At 37.9% G+C, this 10,956-nt stretch overlaps 1 non-coding gene across 1 annotated transcript; it reads left to right on the forward strand.

The window, feature by feature from the left end:
* Nucleotides 1-253: 253 nt before the first annotated feature.
* On the forward strand, nucleotides 254-325 carry TRNAC-ACA. Its single transcript has one exon. It is a non-coding gene; the product is annotated as a tRNA-Cys (tRNA).
* The last annotated feature ends 10,631 nt before the right edge of the window (nucleotides 326-10,956 follow it).

The raw sequence follows: 10,956 nt of genomic DNA on the forward strand, positions 1-10,956 counted from the left end.
CCTGGAGAATCCCATGGATAGAGGAGGCTGGAGGGCTTTAGCCCATGGGATAGCAAAGAGTGAGATACACCTGAAGCGACTTAGCACACACATACCATAGATGGGATGTATTTCAATCTATAAGGAGATCCTGAGGTTCAGTTCACAAGTTTTCTTTTCTACAACTCTTGTAACAAGCTGATTGTCCAGTGATTCCATTTTTGAGGACTTCAGTGTAGTCGCACATCTGTACCTTTCCAAGTAGTAATGGACTTCCCTGGTGGCTCAGATGGTAAAGCGTCTGCCTACAATGCAGGAGGCCCAGGTTCAAACCCTGGGTGGGAAAGATCCTCTGGAGAAAGAAATGGAAACCCATTCCAGTATTCTTGCCTGGAAAATCCCATGGACAGAGGAGCCTGGTAGGCTACAGTCCATGGGGTCACAAAGAGTCGAACACAACTAAGCGACTTCACTTTCTAATCGTGGGTAAATTGTTTCACTTTCTATTATGATATTAAAACTCTGTGTGTGTATATATATATGTGTGTGTGTGTGTATGTATATATATATATATATATATATATATATATATATATATATATAATCGGAGAAGGCAATGGCACCCCACTCCAGTACTCTTGCCTGGAAAATCCCATGGATGGAGGAGCCTGGAAGGCTGCAGTCCATGGGGTCGCTGAGGGTCAGACACGACTGAGCGACTTCACTTTCACTTTTCACTTTCATGCATTGGAGAAGGAAATGGCAACCCACTCCAGTGCTCTTGCCTGGAGAATCCTAGGGACGGGAGAGCCTGATGGGCTGCCGTCTATGGGGTCGCACAGACTCAGACACGATTTAAGCAACTTAGCAGTAGCAGCAGCATGTATATATATATATCTATCTATCTATGTATATATGTATATATATATATATATATATATATATATATATATCTGTGCTGGTTGAATGATCTGAGAAGCAGGCTTCAGGATAATTTAAACATGCAAGGATGTTAGAATTTGGAGAGAACTTCATAAGATTAGGTCAGCCATCTAAATACATGAAATCTGAAAACATAAGAAAAAAAACTAAAAACAGAATAGTTATGAAGTCTATAACTGCTGTGTGCTGGGCAATGTAAGACATTTCAGCAAGGTTACTACAAAGTCTTTAAACCAAAAACTATCAGAGGTATGCAGACCCAGGAATGGGTCTACAAAAGCCGCCTTGCTGAGTTTAATTAATGCCTGAGAGTTCTCTAAGTGGAAGTGTGGATTTAGTGCAAATGTTGAGGTGGATACCAAAGCATTGCCACCAGGTACCTGGGTCAAATATGCTCACTATGGTTGGGGGCATCTATTAGGTACATTCTGTGACTACATTTCTTCATAGAGTTATAAACTTTAGGGAAACGATTTCACAAAATTACATACAGCAGTTTTATCAGTGTTCGATAAATACTTGCTATTACTTGCAGTGGTTAAATACTTGCCTTTGAGTAGTGAAATCAGCTACGGTTCCTGTGTAGACATGGGACTTAGAAGATTAACAGTATTTAAAATTGCAGTTATAGACTTTCTACCTATTCTGTTTTTATTTTTTTTAAATGTTTTCAGATTTCAGTTGTATTTAGATGGCTGACCTAATCTTATGAAGTTCTCTCCAAATTCTCTCTAACATCCTTGCATGTTTAAATTATCCTGAAGCCTGCTTCTCAGATCATTCAACCAGCATACATATATATATATATACATATATATATATATATATATAATTAGTTTAACACAGTTTTAATACCATAATAGAAAGTGAAACAATTTATCCACGATTAAAAAGTGAAGTCGCTCAGTCATGTTCGACTCTTTGTGACCCCATGGACTGTAGCCTACCAGGCTCCTCTGTCCATGGGATTTTCAAGGCAAGAATACTGGAATGGGTTGCCATTTCCTTCTCCAGAGGGCCTTCCATACCCACAGATCGAACCCGTGTCTCTTACGCCTCCTGTATTAACAGGTGGATCCTTTACTACTAGCCCCACCTGGAAAGCTGCTGCTGCTGCTGCTGCTGCTGCTGCTGCTGCTAAGTCCCTTTAGTCATGTCTGACTCTGTGCGACCCCATAGACGGCAGCCCACCAGGCTCCCCCGTCCCTGGGATTCTCCAGGTAAGAACACTGGAGTGGGTTGCCATTTCCTTCTCCAATGCATGAAAGTGAAAAGTGAAAGTGAAGTCGCTTAGTCGTGTCCGACTCTTGGCGACCCCATGGACTGCAGCCCACCAGGCTCCTCCATCCATGGGATTTTCCAGGCAAGAGTACTAGAGTGGGGTGCCATTGCCTTCTCCGACCTGGAAAGCTAGCTTAGCAGAAACTTTGTGTTTGTAATATTGTTGTTGTTTAGTCGCTAAGTCATATCCAAATCTTTGTACCATCATGGACTGTCGCCCTGAAGGTCCCTCTGTTCATGGGATTTTCCAGGCAAGAATATTGGAGGGACTTGCCAGTTCCTTCTTCAGGAGATATTTGTGACCCAGGAATTGAATCCGTGTCTCCTGCATTGGCAGGCAGATTCTTTACCACTGAGCCACCAGGGAATCCCCTTGTAAAACATTATCCTTCCATAATTTTTAGAACTGTTGCAGTGTTCCTTTTACTTCTTTTTTTTTTCTTTTATTTATGTTATTTTATTTTACAGTGTCCATATGTGGACAGGAAGACAGCATAATGATTTTAGACAAAAGAAAAACAAAAGCACTTGACATTTCTAAGGACATAATTATACTCAAAGGTAGCATTTTATACCTGTTTTATGATACTTCAGTTACAATGAATATTCTATTTCAAATTTAGACCATACTCAAAGAGTGATGTTAACAAACTTGAATGAGTGTGGATGAAGATGAGAGAAGTGCTCAGAGATAAGAACAATATGAAAACTTAAAATGGCTTTTCCCTCTGAGCAGACTGCCTTATTTCTTCTCTCCACCCTGAATTCTTTTCAGTGAGTACTGAAGGTCAGCAGCTGCCTCAGCATATGATTTAATCTTTGTAGAAGTAGATAAGGTGGCAAGTGCCCATGGCAAGTACCAATTTGAAGTTGACTTTATTATACACATTGGCTTTCCAGGTGGCACAGTGGTAAAGAATCTGCCTGCCAACGCAGAAGACACAAAAGACATGGGTTCAATCCCTGGGTCAGCAAGATACTCTGGAGTAAGAAATGGCAACCCATTCCAGTATGCTTGCCTGGAAAATTCCATGGACAAGAACCTAGCAGGGTACAATCTACGGGGTAACAAAGATTCAGACACAACTCAGCATATACGCTTTTTTTTTCATTATACACCATCCCATAATATTCTAGCATTAGTATCTTACTATTTTTTAGTTACTAAGGTTATATTTTCAGTTATTAACAGATGAGTACATGTTGTTAAACAGTGAAAGTTATGTAAATATATACTAATGAAAATTCATGATAGTAACTTCTGATAATACAGATAGATATTCAACTGCTCCAAGTCAACTACTCTAAATTATCTCTGCCAGACTAAGGAAAAAAAAACTTTTGTCTATATAACCTATATATATTTTATAATGATCTTCATACTTATATAAATCATATTAGCAAAATAATGATAATAAATAAATTCTGTTCATTTAAGAGAAAAAATGTATTCACAGAGACAGGATGAACCTGTCTATTTTATTGAACACTAAATCATAGAAAAAGTGTTCAGAAATCCTATGCTTCCCTAAGAAGCTGTGTGTGTGTGTGTGTGTGTGTGTGTGTGTTAGATGCTCAGTCATGTCTGACTCTGCAATCCCATGGACTGTAGCCTGCCAGGCTACTCTGTCCATAGGATTCTCCAGGCAAGAATACAGGAGTGGGCTGCCATTTCTTTCTCCAGAGGATCTTCCCAAACCAAAGATTGAACCCAGGTCTCCTGCATTGTAGGCAGATTCTTTACAGTCTGAACCATCAGGGAAGCTGCATTGTGTAAGTAAAATTTGACTATTCCTTCAAAGCTTCCAGACATTATTGTTTCTTTTTCTCCCCTTTTATCTTTTTTTAAATTCATTTTTTTACTCACAAAGAAATAATTTACCTAATCATGAAAATAAGGTAAAATGACAACTGATTACTTAATATTCTGATGTATTTTTATAAGAAATGATAACTCAAAAAGCTTGAAGTTTTGTGGCTCTGCAGAAAAGCTGTCTTTTAGTTAACTTCACTCTTACTTGTGTAGTCTTTCTGTAATGAGTTCTTCAAACACCTATGGACATAATCTACTATAATTAGAGAAAAATTTTAACCTGAACCAAACTGAATGACTTTGGCACTATATATTATTTTGAATCATTGAAGTTTTGAATATGATTTGAAGTTATTTTTCTAAATAGTGTTTGATAGATTATAGCAATTCATTCACCCCTAATTATGATTCAAAATATCACTTCAAAGTTTTTAAATATGTAATTTACATTGAGGGCCTCGGTTTAGTCATTTGACTGCTTTCAGTTTCCTTTTATTTTTCTGAGATAGTTGAAATTATTGGTCATAAACTTCTGTCCTGTAGGCCATGAAAAACCAGATTTATGTGGATTGTGAAAAAAGAGAATAGATACTGTACTAAAGTTGACAGTCATTTTAACTGACACAGACTTAAAAGTTTTTAGTAGTATAAATGGAAAAATGCACAATGTGGTAATGTCAATTTATGAAAGCTTACACTTGTTTGTGTCAAGTGTCTAAGCTTCTGTCTTATATCTTTAGTTTACGTGACTGTTAAGATCCAGTTAATTTTAGAGGTCCCCACTTCTAAGACCTTATCAGGATAGAAACCGTTACCAACAGACTGGAAGAAAATGCAGATAACTGACATTTACACAGTAAATTATTTCAACTATTGCAGTTTCTTTAATCATACACTGTGTGTCTGCCACTTCTAATAAGAGCTTGATATCTGGCAGACATTCTGCCTTATCTCTGAATTTCACTGCATGTGTTATCCTTTGTGAATAACTTCTAGTCATTATGTACATTCTTAGATTAATGTTCAATTAGTTTCATTGCTTCCACACACTTCTGTTGCTCAGAACTAACTGACACTGATACCTGGTCTAATCTGACCCCCACATTCCTTCTACTTCTGTAAGTTTCCATAGACGAGGTACCTGCTGCACTTGTTTGTAGAAACTCTTTCTTGATTTAAAATTAAAAACTGAAAGGTTCTCTTTTGTATGGTCATATTGAATGTAATATTGTGTTTCTATTTTCTCTCTGAACTCACTTGCTTTCTCCTAAATTGCACCAATAAAAAATGGAATATTTTTTATTAATGTTTACTTTTAAGTAATGTTTAATATCCCTTCTCCTTAATTTAGAGTTGGAATAAAAACAAGTGTTTATGTGTCTCTTATGACATAACTTTGACTTCTATGAATCTCTGATCTATGAACTAAAATATTCCTTCTATCTCTATTCTATAAAAACTCAACAGAATTTTCTAATCAAATTTAGAAATGTATTTTTTCTTAAAACTACTAAGTGTATTTTTATGTGAAATTTTTAATATATTAATCAGACCCTCCTGAAGTATTTAAATACTATATCAATGTGTTTTTAAAGCACTGTTAGACATTCATCCCTCCTAGATAAAATCTATCTACATTTTTTTATATGTCAACTTGTGTTTTCTCTACTTCTTGAGTCTAGTCTACATCTTTAAATTAACAGTCTAGGAATATGAATTTAACAAGAGTTATTTTTAATTTATTATTTAAGCTCCAGCTTCTTGACTTGTGAGTAAAATTAAAAGGTCTGCCAGTATTTTACTCTGCTTATTCATTTACACACAATTAAATTTCAAGACATATGAAAGTTGTTCATGATTTATATCTTAACTAGTATTTGTAGTTATAAACTAAAGTTTAAAATCTTATATATACCTATTCTTTCTGTTTCACCCATATTAGCTATTTTGAACTGATTTTTGTTCAATGTGTGTGTGCTCGGTCACTCAATCTTGTCCTACTCTTTGTGATGCTATGGATTGTTGCCTGCCAGGCTCCATTCTCCATGGGATTTTCCATGCAAGAAAACTGGGGTGGGTTGCCATTTTCTCCTCCAGCGGATCTTCCCGACCCAGGGGTGGAACCCATGTCTCTTGTATTTCCTGCATTGACAGGTAGATTCTTTACCACTGAGCCACCTGGGCAGCTGAATATTTGTTTAATAGGTTTAGTTAAAAGATAAAATTCTTAGTGGATTAATTATACTAGAAAACTTTAACATTTTTTCTATTTATATCCTGTAAAAACTTGAAATTTAAAGAGAGAAATTTTTATTGGAAAGTAATTTTATCATTAAATCACTATTATGTGAGTGTTACATTATTTTACTTTCTGAAATAACACTTATTACAACTGTATAATGAACTAATGTATGTTTGTACTCAGTTTCTCAGTCCCATCCAACTTTATGCAATCCCATAGACCGTGGCCCACCAGGCTCCTCTGTCCATGGGATTTCTCAGGTAAAAATAATGGAGTGGATTGCCATATCACCTCTAGGGGTATCTTTCTGACTCAGTAATCAAACCCATGTCTCCCTGTGTCTCCCACACTGCCAGGTAGATTCTTTATCACCAAGCCACCTGCTGCTGCTGCTGTTGCTGCTGCTGTTAAGTCACTTCAGTCGTGTCTGACTCTGTGCAACCACATAGGCGGCAGCCCACCAGGCACCCCCGTCCCTGGGATTCTCCAGGCAAGAACACTGAAGTAGGTTACCATTTTCTTCTCCAATGCAAGAAAGCGAAAAGTGAAAGTGAAGTCACTCAGTCATGTCTGACTCTTGGGAATCCCATAATGAACTAGTTGTTGTTGCTCAGTTGCTAAGCTGTGTCCAACTCTTTATGACCCCATGAACTGCAGCACACCAGACTTCTCTGTCCTTCACTATCTCTCAGAGTTTGTTCAAAGTCATGTTCATTGAGTCGGTGATGCATCCAACTATCTCATCCTCTATTGCCCCCTTCTCCTCTTGCTAGTAAATTCCATTAGAGGCACATAATCTTAAAGTAAGATATGTTTTTAAAGTTAATGATATTTAATTCTAAGATGGCTAATGGTTATAAAGAATAGAAAACATTATAATGCTACATAAGTAGAGAATATATAGCCTTCAAAAGAACATAAGCATTAGACCCAGAGGGCTTCCTTCTCACTGTGGTATATTGCTTTTCCACAAAGAGATAGGAAGTATATAAAGAATAAAGCTGCTGGGAATCTTATACTCTGACAGTCAATCCAGATGCTTTGTGCTCTGAATTTAACTGGAAGTCAATTATTGACAGGAAAATAAATATTTTGATTCAGAAGCTACATTTAACATTTAAGAAAAAAATAGAAAAAATTAACTGATTTTTAAGGTAACAATTCTAAGGCTGTTCTCTAAAATAAAGAGAAGTCTTTTTAAACTATAAATTTGATATTATTAAATAGAAGAGAATTTAAAAATATACTTCATTTGAACATCTACATATTTATTAATGGAAACTTATTTTATAGAACAGTCTTATGGACTCTGTGGGAGAGGGAGAGGGTGGGAAGATTTGGGAGAATGGCATTGAAACATGTAAAATATCATGTATGAAACGAGTTGCCAGTCCAGGTTCGATGCACGATACTGGATGCTTGGGGCTGGTGCACTGGGACGACCCAGAGGGATGGAATGGGGAGGGAGGAGGGAGGAGGGTGCAGGACGGGGACCACATGTATACCTGTGGCAGATTCATTTTGATATTTGGCAAAACTAATACAATTATGTAAAGTTTAAAAATAAAATAAAATTTTAAAAAAAATTAAAAAAATCATTGCATATATGTGTGTATATGATACATACATTCACTTTTAAAATATTTTTGTAAGATACTATAGATTCCAGGTCATTTGAAGATAGCAAGTCACATTTAAGGGATTTCCTGGTGGCTCAGATGATAAAGAATCCACCTGAAATGCAGGAGAGATGGGTTAAATTGTTGGGTTGGGTTGGGAAGATCCCCTGGAGAAGGAATTGGCAACCCACTCCAGTATTCTTGCCTGAAGAATCCCATGGTCAGAGGAGTCTGGTGGGTTACAGTCCCTGGGGTGACAAAAGGTTAGACATGACTGAGTGATGAAGCATGCATGCTCCTGGGAAGACACATTTAAAGAAGTCAAAGACAAATGGTTTGATAGCATAGAAACCAGACCTATAGGATCAATATTTATTGGGGGAAATGCAGGGAGCCCAGAGCAATCACAGGTTTTTAAGTATCCAGTTTTCCTTGTCTTCTGAGACTTTTCATTATATCCATGAGGGGACATTTTATGCATTGTAAAGAAAATTTGACTCTTAGGCTGTGGGCATTATTGCTGCAAAAGGTTAGAATGTTAGCTACCCCACACACACGCACCTGTGATAAAGCTGGATTAGAATTCAAAATCTTTATCACATATACAATTCTCTTAAGGATCATGAACTCCTTATTGCCAGATTCAGACTTAAATTGAAGAAAGTAGGGAAAACCACTAGACCATTCAAATATGAACTAAATCAAATCCCTTACGATTATACAGTTGAAGTGACAAATAGATTTATAGGATAGATAGAGTGCCTGAAGAACTATGGATGGAAGTTCATGACATCGTAGAGGAGGCAGGGATAAGACCATCCCCAAGAAAAAGAAATGCAAAAAGGCAGAATGGTTGTCTAAGGAGGCTTTACAAATAGCTGAGAAAAGAAGAAAAGCTAAAGGCAAAGAAAAAAGGAAGGATATATCCGTCTGAATGCAGAGTTCCAAAGAATAGCAAGGAGAGAGAAGAAAGCTTTTCTCAGTGATCAAAGCAAAAAAATAGACAAAAATAGAATGGGAAAAACTAGATATTTCTTCAAGAAAGTTAGAGATACCAAGGGAAAACTTCATGCAAAGATGGGCACAATAAAGGACATAAATGGTTTGGACCTAAAAGAAGTAGAAGATATTAAGAAGAGGTGGCAAGAACACACAGAAGAACAATACAAAAAAAGATCTTCATAACCCAGATAACCATGATCGTGTGATCACTCACTTAGAGCCAAATATCCTGGAATGTGAAGTCAAGCAGGCCTTAGGAAGCATCACAAGAACAAAGCTAATGGCAGTGATGGAATTACAGTTGAGCTATTTCAAATCCTAAAAGATGATGCTGTGAAAGTGCTATACTCAATATGCCATCAAATTTGGAAAACTCAGCAGTGGCCACAGGAATGGAAAAGGTCAGTTGTCATTCCAATTCCAAAGTAAGGCAATGCCAAAGAATGTTCAAACTACCACACAATTGTGCTCATCTCACATGCTAGCAAAATAATGCTCAAAATTCTCCAATTCAGGTTTCATGGTACATGAACTGTGACCTTCCAGCTGTTCAAGCTGGATTTAGAAAAAACAGAGCAAGAAAGTTCCAGAAAAAGCATCTATTTCTGCTTTATTGACTATGCCAAAGCCTTTGACTGTGTGGATCACAATAAACTGTGGAAAATTCTGAAAGAGTTGGGCATACCAGACCACCTGACCTGCCTCTTGAGAAGTCTATATGCAGGTCAGGAAGCAAAAGTTAGAACCGAACATGGAATAACACACTGGTTCCAAATAGGAAAAGGAGAATGTCAAGGCTATATATTGTCACCGTGCTTATTTAACTTCTATGCAGAGTACATCATCAGAAACGCTGGACTGGAAGAAACACAAGCTGGAATCAAGATTGCCAGGAGAAATATCAATAACCTCAGATATGCAGATGACACCACCCTTATGGTAGAAAGTGAAGAGGAACTAAAAAGCCTCTTGATGAAAGTGGAGAGTGAAAAAGTTGGCTTAAAGCTCAACATTCAGAAAATGAAGATCATAACATCTGGTCCCATCACTTCATGGGAAATAGATGGGGAAACAATGGAAACAGTGTCAGACTTTATTTTGGGGGGCTCCAAAATCACTGCAGATGGTGACTGCAGCCAGGAAATTAAAAGGTACTTAGTCTTTGGAAGAAAAGTTATGAGCAACCTAGATAGCATATTGAAAAGCAGAGACATTATTTGCCAACAAAGGTCCGTCTAGTCAAGGCTATGGTTTTTCCAGTGGTCATGTGTCTATGGGAGAGTTGGACTGTGAAGAAAGCTGAGCACCGAAGAATTGATGCTTTTGAACTGTGGTGTTGGAGAAGACTCTTGAGAGTCCCTTGGACTTCAAGAAGATCCAAACAGTCCATTCTGAAGGAGATCAGCCTTAGGATTTCTTTGGAAGGAATGATGCTAAAGCTGAAACTCCAGTACTTTGGTGACCTCATGCAAAGAGTTGACTCATTGGAAAAGACTCTGATGCTTGGAAGGATTGGGGGCAGGAGAAGAAGGGGACGACAGAGGATGAGATGGCTGGATGGCATCACTGACTCGATGGACATGAGTTTGGGTGAACTCCGGGAGTTGGTGATGAACAGCGAGGCCTGGAGTGTGTGATTCACGGGGTCGCGAAGAGTTGGACACGTCTGAGCAACTGAGCAGTAGCAGCAGAGCTGATTAATGAAAAAAAATATGACCACAAGGGGGCAATACCAAACACTTTCTTGGGTGATTCTGCAATCAGTTTGCATGAAGTTCCAGGTGTCCCTAGTGATAAAAAAAATCTGCTTGCCAATGCGACAGACACAAGAGAGGTGGGTTCAATCCCTGGGTCAGGAAGATTCCCTGAAAGAGGGTATGGAAACCCACTCCAGTATTCTTCCCTGGAGAATCTCATGGACAGAGGAGTCTGGTGACAGTGTATAGAATCACAAAGAGTAGGAACACTACTGAAGTTGATTTAGCATGCATATACCTCATAGCACCAGACTGTCCAGAAGGGACTGAAGGGGCTACCATCTAGAAGGTGAAGGTATTGAATTTCAAAAATGCACAACA

Source organism: Bubalus bubalis, chromosome 19 (genome assembly GCF_019923935.1).
Source record: "Bubalus bubalis isolate 160015118507 breed Murrah chromosome 19, NDDB_SH_1, whole genome shotgun sequence".
NCBI classification, from domain to species: Eukaryota; Metazoa; Chordata; class Mammalia; order Artiodactyla; family Bovidae; genus Bubalus; species Bubalus bubalis.